Source organism: Osmia bicornis, unplaced genomic scaffold (assembly GCF_907164935.1).
Source record: "Osmia bicornis bicornis unplaced genomic scaffold, iOsmBic2.1, whole genome shotgun sequence".
Classification (NCBI taxonomy): domain Eukaryota; kingdom Metazoa; phylum Arthropoda; class Insecta; order Hymenoptera; family Megachilidae; genus Osmia; species Osmia bicornis.
The window spans coordinates 22,142-40,790 of record NW_025791105.1 but is presented as its reverse complement, the minus strand read 5'-3'; positions in this window follow the sequence as shown (position 1 = coordinate 40,790).

Here is an 18,649-nt window from a genome sequence, read left to right as displayed (position 1 = left end):
TAGAGCCTTCACCCAGGCACGGCCGGGGACGCCGTCGGAGCCCGGAGCAGTGTTCCGGGCCCCATCCGTTTAATCGCCCCGGCCAGCTCCTCCTCCGTGACCCCCAGTTCGTCGGAACGAGCCACCTCCTCGTGGTCCGGCGGGGGGCGGGTGTGTTCACTCTATCGTAGGAACAAAGTGTCGACTACCCGTCCCAAAACCTAGGGGTCGAGGCTCTCCGTGACCGGGGGCGCCCAGGGCTTAAGCTTGCCCATCACCATTTTGTATGGGCGCCCCCATGGGTCCTTCTGGAGAGAGCCTAGGAGTTCGTCTCATGACCGGGATTTAGACTCCCTGATGGCTGCCTGTAGGGCAGTCTCCAAACCTCGGTACTGCCCGTAGAGATCCTCCTCCCTCGCTGGGTCGCGGAATGTCCTTCTTCTGCGGGCCCTTTGCCACTGGCGACGGGCTGCGAAACAATCTCGTCTCAAATCACCAATTTCGCCCGTCCACCAGCAGGCGGCCCGGTTGGGGAGGTTCTTAGCCCGGGGCATAGCGGCGTCGCACACTGCCTTCATGGCTCCCCGGAACCATTCTACCTCCTCCCCAATGTCCGCGACCGGCCCGGCAGGTGTTGGCAGCGAGGCCAGAGCGAGGGCTGCAGCCATCAGCACGTCCTCGTCCATCCTCTTCAGCGCCCATCGTAGCGGTGGTGGTCCACAGGGGCGGCGGGCGGTGGTCGTAAGGTCGAGGCGGATGTATAGATGGTCACTAAGTGTGACCGCCTCTTCCACCACCCTCCATCTCTGCACCATACGCGCGGCCAGGGGAGTAGCGAAAGACAGATCGACTATAGACTCCTCCTGGGCACGCACGCAGGTGCTAACAGACCCCACATTGTGCAGGTGGATTCCCAGCAGCGCCGCCCAATTTACAACCGCCCTTCCTCTCGCGTCTGTCCTCGGTGAGCCCAAAAGTGACGCATGGGCATTAAAGTCCCCGAGGACTAGCACTGGCCGGGGGGAACAACGGGAGACAAAGTCCCCCACCCGGTCCAGGTACTGTTCATATTGCGCGAGAGGCCATCTGGGCGGGGCATAGAGCCCCACCACCGCTATTTCACCCCACAGCACGCTGACGAACCCCCGGCCCCGTTCCAGTGGCGCGGGGTGTGGGGATACTGCGGTGCCAATAATCGCCACGGAGCCATCCTCGTCCCCGAACCAATCTGGTCTGTCGAAGACTCGGTACGGCTCCGCGGCCACCGCCAACCCAGCCTTCCACTCGGCCAGGGTTTGGAACAACATGTCCTGAGCCCTGGCCGATTGGTTCAAGTTGGCCTGAAGTATAGGGCCCTTGGGCCTCATACCTAGGCTTTACGAGCCGCCTCCGCGGCATTTTTACTCGCCTACTTGGCAGGGGGATTTTTCTTGCCCCCCTTCTTCGACTCCGCAGGCTTGGTCCTTGATGCCTGTTCCTTGGGGGCTGTTCCTGCCCCTTCAACGGCACTATTCTTCTTCCTCTGGGAGGACGAGGGGGCACAACCTTTTGCCCCCAATCGATGCCTCGCGGGCCGCCCCAGGTCCGCACAGAGGGGGCACCGCGGGGTAGCGCTACACTTGCTAGCCACGTGGCCCGACTCTCCGCACGCATAGCAGCGGTCGGACCTATCAGCTTCGCAGGTGCATCGCTGCCTAAACCCGGGTATCCACCAGTATCAAACGCCCGTATCGTATCACCGTTCCGAACCCTTTTGAATAGGCAGACGTTGCCTCGTTGCATGAAACGGCATGCTGCGGCGCGGACAACATTTCTTCGTTTCTTGATATAAACGGTTAGGCAATAGGACTGGGCCACTACAGGCGAGGAGTTTCGTTTTGCTGCGTGGCGTTCCAAAGGAACGGAGGCAACGGATCCATCCGAAAAATTTGTCGATTCTTTGCTGTTGCATCGAAGGAAAGGTTCATGCGTTGGCACTTGACATAGCGTTTCGTGCCGTCACTTGGGTTTCAATTTATTTGAAATCTTGCGGTATTATTGGATTCATTTCAAAAGCGATGAAATTATTTATGAATTTAATCTAATTTAATTTAGACAAATTTTATCGTCTAAATATATTTAAACAGATCAATTATCTTCGGTGCTACGCTGTACATAAAAGAGCAATGTTAATAATCACCTGTGTGATTATTGAAAAAGGACAATGTTAATTTTCCAGAGATTTTTCCGTTGCCGAGTATCGAAAGTTCTATTGGTCTGTGATACGGAGGCGAAGGAACGGGCCGATCCGAAAATTGTCGGTTTCTTGTCGTTCAAAGGATTGGTTCGGAAACCACTTGAAACGTAAAAACAACATACCCAGGCGAAGGACCGAAATGCTATGTCAAGTGGAAACATGACACTTGAGGCACGAGATAATATGATTTGGAATTGGATACATCAGTGACATAATACTACTGCAACGACTGAACTTTGTTATTTTTCATTTTTTTCTTAACAAACTGTTACCAAGATATTTGTGACGTTTTTCTGATTAAAATGATACCAAACACGATATGGTTTGGATAATTACACTAAAGAAACAGCATGCAGCAAATCGAAACTTCTCGCCTATAGGAGTTTATTTCAAGACACGAAGAACTATTGTCCCAGCCGTAGCACGCCGTGGCATGCAACGAGGCAACGTCTGCCTATTCAAAAGGGTTCGGAACGATGATACGATACGGGCGTTTGATACTGGTGGATACCCGGCTTAACATGCCCTCTTTCCAGGCAGCGATAGCACTGCAATGGCCGCGGTGGTAGCGCCTGTATTCTGGCCGAGGACCACCTGACCAGAACCCTCCCAGAGACGGATAAATTTTTGAGTGCCGCTAGAGTGCATCTCGCCCAGACAGTCCCCATCCTTTGGGGAGAGGTGCGAATCTCCCCCATTTTAATTTCTTCAGCGGAGCAACCCCCCGCAGCGGCCAATGCGGCCGCCACCTCCGCCGGGGTGACCGAGTCGTCGATGCCACTGAACACCTGGCGGAGTCGGTCAGCCAAATTGACAGCTTTCTCCGTCCTGTCCTCCCCAGGTAACTCGAGGACCAAGCCACCGGTCCAAGCTCTTCTGGGCATTAACGCCGTGATGCCCAGCTCCTCCAACTTGACCCGCTCCCGGGCCATGAGCATGGCCTCGGCGTATGAGACCTTAGCCTCGGCAGCTAGGTTGATGGTGACCGCCGCAGTACGAGGAGGGCCGAAGGCCTTCTGCCTGGCAGGTTGGGCCCCTTGCCTCTTAATGGCCGGTGCCGCCCCTCTCTTCTGCCCTTTCTGGGCAACCACCTTGGAGCTCTGGAAGGGAGGGGCCTTGGCCGCTGCCGCCTTCTTCTCTGCAGCTTTAGCGCGACGGCCGACCACCGTCACCCAGGTCCCATCCGCCGTCCTCCGATGTTCTTCGACAATCCGGGCCATTCTAGCCTCCACAAATGATGGCTGTTGGTCGGGTGCTGAGGCGGGCCCCGGCAACGGCTCCGTGGCAGGCAGGGTCCTATTCCGCACCCGCTTCTCAGCTTCCTTCCTCGATGCAGTGGGGATGGTCGCAGCCGCAGCTCCCCCCTTAACATGCAGCGCCCTCTTAGGCGGGGGCTGGACCTCTCCTTTTCGAGGAGAGCCGCAAATCCCCTCATCAGGTCGGGCTCGAGACCACCAACCTTCCCCTCCTCTTTTCCAGGTGCAGCACCTGGGATTGGGACTTGCACCACGGGACATTCAGGCGGGCAAGACGGTAAGTCGGTAGCTTCGACTGCGTCCTTCCTCCTTTTCCTGCCCGCCTCTTCGCCAGACAACGGCGAGCCGGGCCTCGCCGACCTTTTGGATGGGCCGGGGACTTCAGGCGCCGGTACCTCTGTGGCAGCGACTCTGCACGTAATGTCTGCCAGGCTATTTTGCAGGATGTTGATTTGGGCCTCCTGGGCAGCCACTTGTTCCTCCCGCAGCTTCAGCTGTTCGCGGAGCTCCTTCACCTCTTTATCGGCCCTGGCAGGTGCAGCCCTGATTCCCACTTCCGTGTGGATGGCCTTAAGGTAGCGGGAGGCCATCCTCAGCTTGCGAACAAATGTCCCTTTCAGCCCCTTGGAGACTGCCGCGATCTTGTCGATGTCGCGACAGAACTCCAAGGACAGCGCAATAAGGTCGCGCGTGGGGACTTGACTTCCTCCGCCAGGTCCCCACGGACCGGGAGGGACCTGCTACCCCGACTCGGTTCTATAGGGTCCTCGTTAGGATCGAGCACCCTCCTCTCCTCCAGCAGGTCAAGTTCCCGGCGCTGGACATCCAGGACTCTCTGCTTAGCCGCCGCGAGCCACACGTACTGGCCCGTGGTCGGCGGGCGACCCCTCTTGCTCGTGCGCCGTGCCTCCAGAGATACTGCCGAGGAGAGTGACTCGTACGAGTCCAAGTCCACCTCACTCTCTCTGGATGCGGGGGCATCAGTGGCGGCCGGGGAAACTCCGGCCCCTCCTCGTACCGGCCTCAGAGGAGGCCACTCCACATCCGCTCTAGTTAATCGGACCGATAGGCGGCGCGCATGCGTTACCCTGCTAGTGCTGGGCTGCGCCATATCCTCCGCGCCCGTTTCCCGTCTCGCGTCCTGTTGAACAGCCGCAGTCGTCGTCTGTACGTCCCGTCCAGTGTTTGTTGTTGTTGTTGGCGTTTTTAGTTTCAAGTCATCCATAGTGTTCCCACGAGTGGGTCGGTCTGTGGGTCCACCCGGGCAGAGCCGCCTTACCCGGGTAAGGCTAGTACACCCGGGAGGTCGCCAGATACCCCGGGGTTGGCCGCTAGAGACTGATGCACCCATCAGCCACCCCTGGCGTTGACTCCAGGGGCGCCCTCATCACCGCGTACCGCAGCTTGGGGCTATAGATTTTTTATAGCGGTTGTCATCCTCGCGGGCCGGCCAATGAAAGCAAGCCCCCCGTTCCAGCGAAACGTGACCACTGGGTTACGGTGTAATTGCTTGGGCACTCCGGGTTCGCTATCCGCACCCGACCGCCACGCAGCCTGGCCCCTGGAGAACTGAACGACGCTGCAGCCGCCTTTTCGCCTCTCCGACCCAGGCCTTATCGGCAAGGGAGGCCCTGCCAGGATCCGTAGATCCCACCGGCATCGCGCCGGGTCATCTGCGAGGCTACTTCGACAGCAGCAAACGCCCCCGTTTCAGTCGCCTTGTACGGCAGGCAGGGGTTACCGTGTCTGTATACTATCCCCCAGTCACAGGGGAGGTTTTGATGGGGTTTCCTTCCCTTGGTGTTTCGTCCGCGGGAGCTATTTTATTTCATTCCTACCCCCCATGCACTCCGAAAAGTGCATGGCGAGCATTCCCCAATCCGCCACCTGGGGACGCGCCACGTCGGGGTATCACCTCCCCGGCCAGCCAGTATACTTGCCCAGGTCCGCGGGTCCCCCTGAAACCTTTTTTTCTTTTTTTTTTTTGTTTCAGTTGGAAGAGGAAATGCGTTTGCGCACGATCGGGTTGGTTCCCCTTTTCGTCTATTCGGGTAGAGGGGACCGGGCAGTGTGGGACTCATGTGCGGCCCGAAGGGGTAGCCTGGCGCCCGTCAGGTGTGGGTAAACCTAAAGAGGCAGCGCCAGAAGGGGACAGCCTGGCAACCCAACCCTTAAGGGCTGATTTTAGCCCAAGAGTAGGCCACAGCTCTGAAGGGGCGACATAGACGGGCAGCCCAGAGTGGGCACTCCCGAGGCTGGACATACTACCCACTAAAACCTCTCCCCTAACGTGGGCTGCCGGCACCTTTTCACTCGTTAGATTTCATAAAGGAATACCAGCGTATAGCCACAACGACGCTTCGGCACTTCAACGCATTTCGCGTTATTGCGGCCGCCCGCAAAAACGCCATGCGCTAGGCACATGGGGCATCTGCGGATCCACGTCGTTGCACCTCCGATCCAGCGGTAGGACATTTTCAACCTGTACGGTAAGGCACAGGATTTTTCTTCGGCCACGACCAGGAACCGAAGTAAGCCCATTCCGGGTGGTCGCGCCATGTGTTCACCTGCCAGGGCAGGAACTTGCTCTTCGACATGGCAAGGAACCGGGACATCGTATCTCCACGGCTGACCGTGTCCATCTTCGTCCACCATGGTTGGTTGATAATGATGATGTGGCTTATCCTAGATGTCATCACGCCCACCTGACCTTCCACGAGGAAAGGCCATTTTTCTTCAGCAACGATCGGCACCGGAGCTCCTGCTCAACGGGTGGTCGCGGCCATGTGTTCACCTGTTTTAACAGGGCTTCCTCTTCAGCACAGCCAGGGTCCGGGGCGAGTCCTTTCCCCGGTTGACTGTGCCACATCTTGGTAGGCTGCAATCCTGGATGACCTGTTCCATACATACATTACACAGACACACACACACGCTTATGACAAGCATAGCGCTTCGAGTAGCGCTTCGAATGCCCCACATATGCAACGATAAATAATGAATACATAATGAGTAAAGAATAAATGAAAAAATAAATGAATAAATGAATGAGTGAATGAATAAATAAATAATGAATAATGAATAGGAATTAATCAGCACATGAAGCCCTTGAATAGAATAGAGGAGCCCATATACTCAATAACAGCTGTCATCATAAGCATACTAAAACTGGTTAAATCAAATCACAAATACAACGGGAAATAAATATATATATGCATCTAATGCATCTAATGCAATAGAGCAGTTGATGAATAGTTAACAGTAAAAGAAATAGTAAGCAATATGAGAACGTGAGAAACTGTGAAGTAAACATAAGTAGTATTGCACGTAAGCAGGCAAGCGAGCATATGTGAACTGGACATAAGCAAATGACCCACAAAACCTCCAAAACCTAAAACGTCAAACATACATACATACAGCCGAGCAGCCAAATAGCAGAAGAGGAATATTTAACATTCAACACTAGCGCACAATATAATCACATAAAATTAAACTCAAGATAAACCATAAATTTGAGATGAAATAAACCAAGGATGTGAACCGTAAAGTAAAATAAAGTCGCCAGACAGATAGCAAATAGCAAGCCAGCCATGAGAGAAGAGAAGCAAACATAACATAACATAGAATGCTAGTAATTATTATCAGAGGTAACGGTTAATAATGTACCGTATAAAATATATAATATAGGGTATAACCAGAAAGTAAGCTGGGAAGAAAATAAATAGGTGAGCGTAATGTAATACTAATAATTGAAACCATTCATTGAAACTATTAAGTTACTTAAATTTACTTGCAGGAACATTTACGCGACCACAACCTCAACGTAGTTGGCAAGCGAACATGATGGAGTACAACCAATGATCAAATGAAGGCAATAAAAAACAATTAGAAATTATTGCGAGCAAATCATCAATAAAGATAAGTAGCAACATATACCTCATAATGAGAATAATAGGAAGAGACAGAACTGTTAACATCAGAAATTAACCATAGTATTAAATGTAAAATGTAACATAATCCTAGTCTATTTGCAGGAAGCCCTAACGCCAGCCAATGGAAGTGGAGGTAGAGTGTAATTAACGGATAACAGGAGGAGAGAATACCCATCTCATATAATATGGGGAGCACATGAGACCTAAATCGGCATAAACCATAAGGCAGATCAAACAATTCAAATAGTTATAAATTGAGTAGATTAGATTGTTACTGGATTATAATACCGCTCCGATAAGTATGGTATTAATATTAATACTGATACAGGTAAGTCGATGCAATACAGCGCGTGGTGAAAACTAATCAATAATAAACAATCAATAATAAACCCCACATACAACCATATTACTACTAAATCATAATATAAAGGTACAAGAAAACTAAACTACACTACAATAGATCAAAATTACTATGAACATATGTGTATATATAATATGTAACGAAAACACTCCAAATATAATCAATTTAATAAGTATACCGATGTAGATAATTAATTAAACTCCTCATACCATAGTCAGTTTAAATGATGCAGTTCCATTAAACTCCCTTTAATACCAATTAATAGAAAAGGCATATAGGTGCTAAACCAAGCCAGACACTCCTATAAGAAAGTCATATGAGATCCACGTGTCAAGAAATTCAAAGAATTTATGGAACCATAACGCATATATGTATGTATAGAAAACCATAAAGACATTGTATCATGCAGGACGGACTACCGCAGCGTATACCTCCCTGAGCACCAGCCGTATTAACCAATACTGAACTAACACTTTCCAAATCAGAATCAAAATCAGAATCAGAATTGTAATTAAGAAAGGATAATTAATGTACAAAAGATTGCATAAAGTACCGTAAGTATTCAAAATACACAGATTCACAACTGTCACAGCTGCACTAGAATTGAATTAAACATAGTATGCAAAACATTAACCTGAGGGGGGGTACGAAGAGCTACAAAAGAGCAGAGAATAATATTGTTGCGACGGCGAGAAGTTCCCGCTCTTTCGACGCATCGACCGCTTCTTGATGTATCGAAAGAGCCATCGACTGCCCCGTCCGAAGCTGTCGTCGAGTCATAACGTGAAGCTATCCCTTGTTTCGAGCGGAAACACGTCACCGGATGCTTGAGGTCTCTTAGACAACCGCGCGTCTTTTTAAATATCAGATTGTATCGGGAAGCCGAACTGTACGGATCTATTGCAAAACCAATTGTGTAATTGAAATATAGACAGTCTAGTTTGCTCCTGGTGTATTCATTTAACTATGGAAAGCGCGAGCTCCACTCCCCGGCGCAACAATATTATAGGAACATGGAACGTAAAACGTAACACTCAATTGAAGAAGAAGTCACTGAAACATGTCAAGTGACCAAGAATAAAAATAAGAAAAGAATAAGGATAGTGAATAGTGAACGGCGAACAATAAACCAATGTCGTTACACGTCATTCATATCTAAATTGCTAAAGGATATATAATACATCTTATAGTCTACAATTAATTGACAATGCCTGGGAGCCCAAACAACCCTCGAAAGCTTAGAAACAATGCATGATACTACAAGAGGAACTAAGGAGCTAAGAACTAAGAAACAAGAAACCAGAATCAGAATCAAACCCACCCTTAAAATATGCAAAGGGATTATAAACGCAATATACGCATATAATATAAACTCATTAATCCATCCAATCCAGATAGACTCTTCTAAATTCCATAATACAAGACCCATTAAACTAAGTCAAATAAATGTAACCGCAAATATAATCGCATATACAATCATCACAGATATAACCATAGCTATAATCACAGCAGGTAAAATAAAGCAGACACATATTAATAATCTGTATCAAGTAATTTAATTCAGTGCAATTCGATATGCGATATGCCATTGTTAATTACTCCGTACATTTACTTACTCAATTATAATAATATAATGGAATAGAAAGTTAGGAAGTTATATAATAATAATGCAATACAATACAATTTAATACAGAATACTGGTTTAGCAGTTTAGATATGAATGACGTGTAACGACATTGGTTTATTGGTTTATTGGTTTATTGTGCGCCGTTCACTATTCACTATCCTTATTCTTTTCTTATTTTTATTCTTGGTCACTTGACATGTTTCAGTGACTTCTTCTTCAATTGAGTGTTACGTTTTACGTTCCATGTTCCTATAATATTATTCTCTGCTCTTTTGTAGCTCTTCGTACCCCCCCTCAGGTTAATGTTTTGCATACTATGTTTAATTCAATTCTAGTGCAGCTGTGACAGTTGTGAATCTGTGTATTTTGAATACTTACGGTACTTTATGCAATCTTTTGTACATTAATTACCCTTTCTTAATTACAATTCTGATTCTGATTTTGATTCTGATTTGGAAAGTGTTAGTTCAGTATTGGTTAATACGGCTGGTGCTCAGGGAGGTATACGCTGCGGTAGTCCGTCCTGCATGATACAATGTCTTTATGGTTTTCTATACATACATATATGCGTTATGGTTCCATAAATTCTTTGAATTTCTTGACACGTGGATCTCATATGACTTTCTTATAGGAGTGTCTGGCTTGGTTTAGCACCTATATGCCTTTTCTATTAATTGGTATTAAAGGGAGTTTAATGGAACTGCATCATTTAAACTGACTATGGTATGAGGAGTTTAATTAATTATCTACATCGGTATACTTATTAAATTGATTATATTTGGAGTGTTTTCGTTACATATTATATATACACATATGTTCATAGTAATTTTGATCTATTGTAGTGTAGTTTAGTTTTCTTGTACCTTTATATTATGATTTAGTAGTAATATGGTTGTATGTGGGGTTTATTATTGATTGTTTATTATTGATTAGTTTTCACCACGCGCTGTATTGCATCGACTTACCTGTATCAGTATTAATATTAATACCATACTTATCGGAGCGGTATTATAATCCAGTAACAATCTAATCTACTCAATTTATAACTATTTGAATTGTTTGATCTGCCTTATGGTTTATGCCGATTTAGGTCTCATGTGCTCCCCATATTATATGAGATGGGTATTCTCTCCTCCTGTTATCCGTTAATTACACTCTACCTCCACTTCCATTGGCTGGCGTTAGGGCTTCCTGCAAATAGACTAGGATTATGTTACATTTTACATTTAATACTATGGTTAATTTCTGATGTTAACAGTTCTGTCTCTTCCTATTATTCTCATTATGAGGTATATGTTGCTACTTATCTTTATTGATGATTTGCTCGCAATAATTTCTAATTGTTTTTTATTGCCTTCATTTGATCATTGGTTGTACTCCATCATGTTCGCTTGCCAACTACGTTGAGGTTGTGGTCGCGTAAATGTTCCTGCAAGTAAATTTAAGTAACTTAATAGTTTCAATGAATGGTTTCAATTATTAGTATTACATTACGCTCACCTATTTATTTTCTTCCCAGCTTACTTTCTGGTTATACCCTATATTATATATTTTATACGGTACATTATTAACCGTTACCTCTGATAATAATTACTAGCATTCTATGTTATGTTATGTTTGCTTCTCTTCTCTCATGGCTGGCTTGCTATTTGCTATCTGTCTGGCGACTTTATTTTACTTTACGGTTCACATCCTTGGTTTATTTCATCTCAAATTTATGGTTTATCTTGAGTTTAATTTTATGTGATTATATTGTGCGCTAGTGTTGAATGTTAAATATTCCTCTTCTGCTATTTGGCTGCTCGGCTGTATGTATGTATGTTTGACGTTTTAGGTTTTGGAGGTTTTGTGGGTCATTTGCTTATGTCCAGTTCACATATGCTCGCTTGCCTGCTTGCGTGCAATACTACTTATGTTTACTTCACAGTTTCTCACGTTCTCATATTGCTTACTATTTCTTTTACTGTTAACTATTCATCAACTGCTCTATTGCATTAGATGCATTAGATGCATATATATATTTATTTCCCGTTGTATTTGTGATTTGATTTAACCAGTTTTAGTATGCTTATGATGACAGCTGTTATTGAGTATATGGGCTCCTCTATTCTATTCAAGGGCTTCATGTGCTGATTAATTCCTATTCATTATTCATTAATTACTTATTCATTCACTCATTCATTTATTCATTTATTTATTCATTTATTCTTTACTCATTAATTATTCATTATTTATCGTTGCATACTTGGGGCATTCGAAGCGCTACTCGAAGCACTATGCTTGCCATGAGCGTGTGTGTGTGTCTGTAAAGTATGTATGGGACAGGTCATCGAGGATTGCAGCCTACCAAGATGTGGCACAGTCAACCGGGGAAAGGACTCGCCCCGGACCCTGGCTGTGCTGAAGAGGAAGCCCTGTTAAAACAGGTGAACACATGGCGCGACCACCCGTTGAGCAGGAGCTCCGGTGCCGATCGTTGCTGAAGAAAAATGGCCTTTCCTCGTGGAACGTCAGGTGGGCGTGATGACATCTAGGATAAGCCACATCATCATTATCAACCAACCATGGTGGACGAAGATGGACACGGTCAGCCGTAGAGATACGATATCCCGGTTCCTGGCCGTGTCGAAGAGCAAGCTCCTGCCCTGGCAGGTGAACACATGACGCGACCACCCGGAATGGGCTTACTTCGGTTCCTGGTCGTGGCCGAAGAAAAATCCTGTGCCTTACCGTACAGGTTGAAAATGTCCTACCGCTGGATCGGAGGGGCAACGGCGTGGATCCGCAGATGCCCCATGTGCCTAGCGCATGGCGTTTTTGCGGGCGGCCGCAATAACGCGAAATGCGCTGAAGTGCCGAAGCGTCGTTGTGGCTATACGCTGGTATTCCTTTATGAATGCTAACGAGTGAGAAGGTGCCGGCGGCCCACGTTAGGGGAGACGTTGTAGTGGGTAGTATGTCCAGCCTCGGGAGTGCCCACTCTGGGCTGCCCGTCTAGGTCGCCCTTTCAGGGCTGTGGCCTACTCTTGGGCTAAACTCAACCCTTAAGGGTTGGGTTGCCAGGTTGCCCCCTTCTGGCGTTGCCTCTTTGGGTTTGCCCTCTCCTCACGGGCGCCAGGCTGCCCCTTCAGAGCGGACATGAGTCCCACACTGCCCGGGTCCCCTCTAGCCGAATAGACGAAAAGGGGAACCAACCCGCGCGTGCGCAAACGCATTTCCTCTTCCAACTGAACCAAAAAAAAAAAAAGTGGCGCGTCTCCAGGTGGCGGATAGGGGAATGCTGGCCATGCACTTTTCGGAGTGCATGCAGGGTAGGAGTGAAATAAAATAGCTCCCGCGGACCAAACTCCAAGGGAAGGAAAACCCATCAAAACCTCCCCTGTGACTGCGGCATAGAATACAGACACGGTAAACCCTGCCTGTCGTACAAGGCGACTGAAACGGGGGCGTTTGCTGCTGTCGAAGTAGCCTCGCAGATAACCCGGCGCGATGCCGGTGGGATCTACGGATCCTGGCAGGGCCTCCCTTGCCGGTAAGGCCTGGGTCGGAGAGGCGAAAAGGCGGCTGCAGCGTCGTTCAGTTCTCCAGGGGCCAGGCTGCGTGGCAGTCTGGCGCGGGTAGCGAACCCGGAGTGCCCTAGCAATTATACCGTAATCCAGTGGTCACGTTTCGCTGGAACGGGAGGCTTGCCTTAACCGACCGGCCTGCGAGGATGACAATCTCTTCAAAAATCCCTAACCCCAAGCTGCGGCACCCGGTGAGGAGGGCGCCCCTGGAGTTAGCACCAGAGGTGGCTGGTGGGTGCACCAGTCTCTAGCGACCAACCACGGGTGTATCTGCCTTACCCAGGTAAGGCGGCTCTGCCTGGGAGGACCTAGGATCCGACCTTCTCCTGGGACGAACATGGAAAAGTCTACAAACCAAAAACAAAACGCAGGACGGGACGAAACGATGACAAACCAGGCAAGGGAACCTGACACGGTCAGGTCAGCGAGGGATGAGGAGACGGCGCAGCCGGGGCCCAGGAGGGCCGCGGCTCCCGCTCGGTCCAGAAGGGCGCGAGCCATGTCGGCGGGATCCACCAGGGGCAGCAGGGCTCCTGCTGCTGCCTCTGACAGGGGATTCTGGCGACAGCCGGTTGACAGCGAGGAGGAGTCGGATGGGTCGGTGATCGCGGTGCCACCCACGACCCCCAGCACCTCGGCTGTGGCAAAGAGGGGACGCCCCTATACATCGGGGGACTACGTGGCCCTTGCCGCGAAGAAAGAAGAATTGCTGCGTCTACAGCGGGAGGAGATGGAGCTCCAGGCAACTAGGGAGTTGCTGGACGTCGGCGCGGTCCCCCGCCAGCCAAGCCGGTCGGCCCTGAAGCTGAGGGAGGCGGAGGAAATCGCGCTGGTGGTGCGCCAACTCCCCTCGCCAGACCTTGTGGCGCGCGCCGTAATGGTCGACAAGATCGCGGGGTGCTCCAAAAACCTCAAGGGCACGTGTGTCCGTGCCCTCAGGGAGGCATCCCGCGAAGTGGAGGCGGTCGTAAACGAGCTGGGGCTGAGGGCCGCGCGGCAACGCGACGACCGCGAAACGGAGGAGCACAGGGCCCAATTACAGCTCCGCGACGCCAAAATAGCATCACAACTGGAGGAGATTGCGACGTTGGGGCGGTAGCTGGGGGCTCTCCCCTGGCACCTGGAAGGCGTCGCGGCCGGCGTCCCCGCTGGAGCAGGAGGCCCGGCCGAAGAGGAGCTGTCGGAGGGCTACCACGTTGGAGGAGACGGAGGACCCCGCCCCGGTGCGTTCACCCTCGCCTGCCGCGACCGCAGGGGGGCGGGCCGTGGAAGACCCCACCGAGCACGTGGCCCCGGCCGCCAAGGGGGGGGCGGGGCGTCGGGGACGGCCGCGCTCATGGATGGCATCGCTGCCCTCGTCGCGCGGAGCGTGGTCGACCTCCGGCGGGAGCTCGTCGGGGAGCGGGCTCGCCGGGTGCACCCCTCCTGCCACCTCTGAACGGCAGGGGAACGGGCAGAGGCAACAGCGCGGGGATCCCACGACATCCGGGGGAACACCGCAGCCCCAGAAAAAGGGTTCGAGGGCGGCTGGGACTCGCGCGCTTTCCCGCCCTACGGCCTCCTCCGGCTCGTTCGTTGCCGACAGGATGGCAAAAATCCAGGAGGACCACCGCCAGGAGACCGAGGTGTGGTCCAAGGTGATAGGCCGCAAAGCCAAGAAGGCAGAGGCGGCGAAGAAGAAGGGTGTGGCGCCGGCTACACGAAAGGAGGGAAGCGCGGGGGGCAAGGCAACAAAGGAGGCCACAAAGAAGCCCCGCCTCGTCCGCCCACCCAAAACCTTGGTGGTCACGCTAACGGTCGCGCCCGGGGCGAAGACCACTTGCTGTGAGGCCATGATCAGGGCCAGGCAGGAGGTCGACATCACGGAGATCGGCATCACCGATCTCCGGCCCAGGCGTGCGATCTCAAGGACGAGACCGCCGGGACGGAGAGGGCGGCAAAAGCGGCGGCCCTGGCTAGCCGCCTCCTCGGCCTGCCCAGCCTTAACGCGTGCCCAGTTAAGATGGGGAGATCCGCCTCATCGGGCTAGACGATTTGGTCACCCGGGAGGAGGTAGCAGCGGCGGTGGCAACCGGAGGAGCCTGCACCGCGGAGGAGGTCAAGGGGGGATATTCGCGCCCCACCCCGTGGCCTGGGGAGGGTCTGGGTGTGGTGCCCGCTCACCGCAGCCAACAAGGTCGTCGACGCGGGGAGGCTGAGGGTCGGTTGGTCCGTAGCACGGATCGAGACCCTGGGGGCTCGCCCCCTGCAGTGCTACGGCTGCCTGGAGACTGGACATGTCACGCAGCGGTGTCCCTGCGGGGTCGATCGTTCGGATCGCTGCTTCAACTGCGGCGATCTGGACCATCGAGCCAGTGGCTGTACGGCCCCGCCGCGGTGCCCCCTGTGCACCGATTCAGGGCGGCCCGCGGGGCACAGGATGGGGACCAGAGGATGCCCGTCGGTCTCCGCGAAGAAAGGGCGGAAGAAGTCCGCCAAAAAGTCGAGCGCGAAGCAGTCCCCGGCTGCATCGCCCACTGGGGTAGCGGGCCCCAGCAACGCATGAGCAGCTGTGGAAGGAGCGGTGGAGCCGGCGCGCAATGGGGCCTAAGAGTCCTTTCCTGCAGGCCAACATCAACCACTCGGCCGGGGCGCAGGACCTTTTGCTACAAACCCTGGCCGAGTGGCAGATTGAGGTTGCGGTGGTGTCGGAGCCGTACCGCGAACTGGACCGACCCAACTGGTTCGGCGATGCGGCGGGCTCCGCCGCCATCGTCCTGGGGGGTCGGCACGTCCCCCCGCCCGCCGATGTCTTAGCACGGGGGCGGGGTTTCGTGGCCGTTGACTGGGTGGGCTTAGCAGTGGTGGGCATGTACGCGCCGCCCAGCTGGTCCCTGGAGCGGTTAGAGGAGTTCCTGGACCGGTTGAGGAGCGTCGTGGTTAGCTCCCACACCCGGCCGACGTTGGTCCTCGGGGATTTCAACTCCAAGGCCGAAGCCTGGGGTTCCCCGAGGACCGACGCGAGAGGAGGGGCGGTACTGCTCTGGGCGGCTGGCGCGGGGCTTCTGCTCCTGAACAGGGGCTCCGCCAGCACCTGCGTTCGCGCCCAGGGGGAATCCATTATGGATCTGGGCTGGGCGTCCCCTGTGGCCGGGCGCATGGTACAAAATTGGAGGGTAGCGGCGCGGGAGACGCTGAGTGATCATCTATACATCACCTTCGGCTACTCCCTCCCCGCTGCTCCCCGGCCGGCGCGTGGCCCGCCACTGCGTCTGGCTGGGTGCTGAGGAGGCTGGACAAGGACATGCTGATGGCCGCAGCCCTTGCCGTGTCCTGGCCAACTCTTCCGGCCGGGCCAGTCGTGGACGTTGAGGGGGAGGCCAAGTGGTTCCGGGAGGCGATGACCGCAATATACGACACCGCCATGCCCCGGGCCCCGCGCCTGCCCCCCCGGAGGGCGGTGTACTGGTGGTTGGGCGACATTGCGGATCTCCGATCCGAGTGTCAGCACGCCCGGCGCCAATGGAAGCGCGCCCGAAGCGCTCGAGTCCGCGACCCGGCGAGGGAGGATCTGCTGAGGGGCACATACCAGGTCTTCGTGGTAGCCCTGAGGCAGGCCATCAGGGACGCGGAATCCCGGGCGTGGGAGGAGCTCCAGGGCTCTCTGGACGAGGACCCGTGGGTGCGCCCTTACCGGATAGTCATGGGCAAGCTCCGCGCACGGGCGCCCCCGGTCTCGGAGAGCCTGGACCCCCAGCTGCTGACGCGGGTAATAGACACCCTCTTCCCCCGTTCCGGGGGAACGTCGCACCCGCACCACCAGCAAGGGCCGGCGAAGCCCGTCGCCTGGTCCGCCGACCTGGGGGTCACAGAGGAGGAGCTGGACGATGCCGTCAGAAGGCTCGGGGCCTAGCACACCGCCCCGGGCCCGGACGGCATCCCCGGCCGCGCCTGCGTTATCGCGTCCGGCATCCTAGGTCTGAGGCTGTGCCGCCTCTTCAGCGCCGCTTTGGAGCAGAGGGTGTTCCCCTCGATTTGGAAGGAGGGGCGGCTGCTCCTCCCCCGAAAGGACGGACGGCCCGCAGATTCTCCCTCTGCGTACCGGCCCATTGTGCTGTTGGACGAGGTGGGAAAGCTATTCGAGCGTGTCATCGCAAACTGCCTCGTCCACCACCTGTCGAGCGTTGGCCCCGATCTGGCCGACATCCAGGTCGGATTTCGCAAGGGTCGCAGCACCATCGACGCTATCCAGCGGGTGCGCACCCTCGCCGAGCCGGCGTCGTCCCGGGGTGGGGTGGCGCTGGGCGTCTCCTTGGACGTTACAAACGCGTTCAACACCCTGCCCCATGGGACGATACGGGGGGCGCTGTTTCACCACAACGTCCCCCCGTATCTGCAGAGGATCATCGGGGCCTTCCTGGATGGCAGAGGGATACTGTACACGGGCCGAGACGGTACGCAGCACTGGAGGGAGGTCGACTGCGGAGTGCCCCAGGGGTCCAAACTGGGCCCCCCCTTATGGAACGTGGGGTACAACACGGCGCTGCGGGTGATCATCTCGCCCGGGGTGTGGGCCACGGTATTCGCAAATGACTACTACCTGCTGGCCACCAGGCGGGACTGGTTGAGGACCTGCCGCCGTGCCGAGGTGGGGGTCGCCATCGTGCGAAGAGTGATCCGGGCGCTGGGTCTGGCGCAGGCTCCTCACAAGACCGAGGCCATGTGGTTCTTCGAGCCTCGGCGTGGCGTAGCCCCTCCGGCCCAGCTCTGGCTCGAGGTCGACGGGTGCCGGATCGTGATCGGCCGGGGTCTTCGATACCTCGGTCTGTATCTCGACAGCCACTGGCGGTTCGATGTTCACTTCGACCGCCTGGCTCCCCGATTAGAACAGGTGGCGACCAATCTTGGCCGCCTGTTGCCCAACCTCGGGGGGCCGAGAGTGAGGGTTCGCCGCCTATACGTGGGAATCGTCCGGTCCATAGCCCTATTCGGGACTCCGATGTGGGCCGGCGATCTGGCGGTCAGCAGGCACAGTTGCACTCTGCTGCGGCGAGTGGAGCGCCGGCTGGCCATCAGGATCGTGCGGGGCTACTGCACGACATCCTACGAGGGAGCGATGGTCCTGGCGGGTCTCATCCGACTCCGGTACCAGGCGGAGGTCGAATCCAGTACATACTGGTATTCGCGAGCCCTCCGCCAGGCCGAGGAGGACCCGCCGGGGAGGAACACCGGAGCCAGGCCCGACTGGTCGCAGCGGAAAGGTGGCAGAGATCCCTAACAGTGGGGGCTGCCGCCGGTACCCGCGCCGTCGGGGCGGTTCTGCCGATGACATCGGAGTGGCGGGACCGCGGCCACGGCGCCCCGTCGTTCCGGGTCACACAGGTGCTCTGCGGACACGGGGTGTTCGGGGAGTTCCTGTGCCGGAGGAACAGGGAATGGACCCCCCACTGTTGGCTCTGCGGGGCGGCGCAGGCCGCCGCACAGCACAGGCTGGCGGAGTTCCCGGTGTTTGCGGTGGCCCGCCACGCCCTGAAGGCAGAAATAGGGGAGGATCTCTCGCCGGCAGGCGTCGTGAGACAGATGCTTGCCGGCGAGACAGAATGGAGGGCCGTGCGGGGGAGCGATGGCAGTTTTCGCTATTTGCCCCCTCGGCGCGACGGATGCGGGACGGGGTAGTGAAGCGGGAGGGCCCGCGTGCCTCGGGCCCGCGTTCCTC